The sequence below is a fragment of the Podarcis filfolensis genome (assembly GCF_964270895.1).
Source record: "Podarcis filfolensis genome assembly, chromosome: 6".
In the NCBI taxonomy this organism is placed as follows: domain Eukaryota; kingdom Metazoa; phylum Chordata; class Lepidosauria; order Squamata; family Lacertidae; genus Podarcis; species Podarcis filfolensis.
The window spans coordinates 37,677,930-37,680,910 of record NC_139609.1 but is presented as its reverse complement, the minus strand read 5'-3'; positions in this window follow the sequence as shown (position 1 = coordinate 37,680,910).

Genomic DNA, 2,981 nt, shown 5'->3' with positions numbered 1-2,981 from the left:
GAGCCGTTTGTCCACAGTTTTTCCAGGTCACGTGGCCACCATGACTAAGCTGCTTCTGGCGAACCAGAGCAGTGCACGGAAACACCGTTTACCTTCCCCACCAGAGTGGTACCTATTTATCTACTTGCACTTTGACGTGCTTTCGAACTGCTAGGTTGGCAGGAGCTGGGACTGAGCAACGGGAGCTCACCCCGTCACGGGGATTTGAACCGCCGACCTTCTGATCAGCAAGTCCATTTTAGCAGGAGGCAAAAAGAGTACAGGGAAGGTGCCTGCCTGATGCCCACAGGCAGGGAGTCCCAAAGTTTTAGGCAAATCTTCTTCCTCAGTAGCCCCCCCCCCACCTCACCTGACGTTGTTCAAGAGAGCTTTAGGCTGTAGACAGGAGCAGGGTAACAAGAAACACTCACTTCTTTATTTCTTTATTAAATTTGTATACTGCTCTACATTCATAAATCTCAGGGCGGTTCGCAACATAAAATTACAATACAAGAAACAAAATACATAATAAAAATGAGATTCTAAGTTGATGCTCTCGTGCAAAAACCCTCAGCTGTAGAAAAAAAATTAGTCACTCTTCTTCAAAAAATAAATTTTAAGAGCAGATTTACACAATTTTTTGGTGTTCGCTTTCAAAAAATATAATGAAGGCAAGCAGGTGCATAATTACAGGTATGGCAGTCAGAGAAGTGTGGTTGCTAGTATGGGATTAATCATGCACCCAAAATGTAAGCAAAGGCTAAACAATAGGCGTGTTTGTAGCTATACAACATAATGTTTCCTCCATTCATACCTAAAGCAGAGCTTGGTCAGAGGGGGGAATCTGACAGGAAACTCTTGCAAAATCCTCCTTTCCAATTTGTAGGAGTAAGTCAGATCGAGTTTTCTCATTTTTTTAAGCCTTGTCTGACAAGCTTGTACAGAGCAGAGCTGGAGATGTTGGTTCCAATTATTTAACTGTATAATTAGATATTATAACGTACATGTTTTTTAAAAGGAATTCCAGAGACATATGCAAAGCCAGTTGCACATTTGTAAGTTTTGCAGGTATATCTTCAGCTCACAAGCAGGGGGAGAACTAATAATCGAATAAAATGCCACTCCCTTGTTTTGTATAATGGTATCTGTCGCTTTCTTTGTAAAACACACACAAACACACAATCCAGACGCAATGGATACACATTTTCCAGTCTTGTGACCTAAACCAATGTGATCTAAAATTTAGAAAGCAACTAATGGAACAAAGCAAGACTTTATTCTTAAATCTAATTCTCTCCAAGCTAGAAAGGAAAGAGGAAAAGAAATAAAGAATGCTTAGTTTTGGTTACCCGTCACTGGCCTTTGGCTTAAACTGCAGCAGTCAAGGAAAGCAACCATATTAGCATCACTTATATTTAAGATTTCATTTTGTAACTTTTCCCACTTTAGCCACCTAAACTGCACCCTGGTGCTTGTTTGCCTCTGGGGCATATTTCTGAATAGACATTTATTGGATAGGACTCTTAAGCACTGTAATAAATTTATCTAGAAAGTTCTGCATTTTCAGTCCATTTCTTTGAGCCCCGAGGTATTGTTGAGCGACTGAGTCCAATAGCAATACACACACACCAAGTATTTTGGCTTACTCTGCACAATGGTATTCACTCTTCAGAGCCAAAGTCCATCAACGGAAAGATGGGACATTCTGAAGCCTGCAATTCACATTCAGGGCTGACTTGAATTGGTGTGGTGAGCAAGCAAGATGAATGGCCCCATGTAGAACTCTGAAAATGTAAAGTTGTCATTCAACTGCTATGCGATATCATTGCACGCTAAGGTGTAAGCACATCGTAAAGCAAGCATATGACTGCTTGCTTAATACTACAATCCAATATCTATGTAAGAGCCAACCCAACCCACACTCTTAATTTACTAATCAGCTCTACTAATGATTCCTGAATTACAGCCATCAGGCCAAAGTAAATAAAATGTTTAAAGGCAAGATGTCCGGATAGTGTGGGAGGAATTAAGAGAACAGGAAAGGAGGAAGAGGCAGGAAATAGTGGCAATTCAACGTATTGGAGTTGTCGCTCAGAAAGTTAACTGAAAACATGGTACAGTTCTCCATAGTCTTTCCCAGCATAGTGTCCTCCTGGTTTTTTAGACTCCAACTCTCAATCCCAGCTGGCACAGCTGAGGTTGATGGGAATTGTAGTCCAAATCATCTAGAGGACACCAGCTTGCAGAAGCTTGCTACAGACTGTACTACATTTATCTCCATCTTTGAATTATGTGCATGGATTACTTGTATGGGGGGGGGGCGCCAACACCAGCAAAACCTACTTTATTGAAAGTTCTCCTTGCATGTGAAAAGGCAATGCATCATTGAGTAAGGTAAAGGTAAAGGGAACCCTGACCATTAGGTCCAGTCGTGACCGACTCTGGGGTTGCGGCGCTCAACTTGCTTTATTGGCTGAGGGAGCCGGCGTACAGCTTCAGGGTCATGTGGCCAGCATGACTAAGCCACTTCTGGCGAACCAGAGCAGTGCACGGAAATGCCATTTACCTTCCAACTGGAGTGGTACCTATTTATCTACTTGCACTTTGATGTGCTTTCGAACTGCTAGGTTGGCAGGAACAGGGACTGAACAACAGGAGCTCACCCGTTGCAGGGATTCGAACCACCGACCTTCTGATAGGCAAGTCCTAGGCTCTGTGGTTTAACCCACAGTGCCACCCACGTCCCTTGCATCATTGAGTAGTCTTGCCTAAATGTTTGAATTAGCCACAGACTAAAGAGTAGGGTTGTGTTTTTTTAAAAAAGATGTTTCATTGCATGCATTCATGGAACCGCTTCCAACACGGAGATTGGATATTCATTGCCTATGGCACACATCCTCATCTCCCTGTAATCCTTGGTCAAAATTAGTTTTACAACTCTTTCCTGCCACTTTAAACTCCTTGAATCCAGTTTGATCAAAGGGAACAGCAGGGCAAAATAA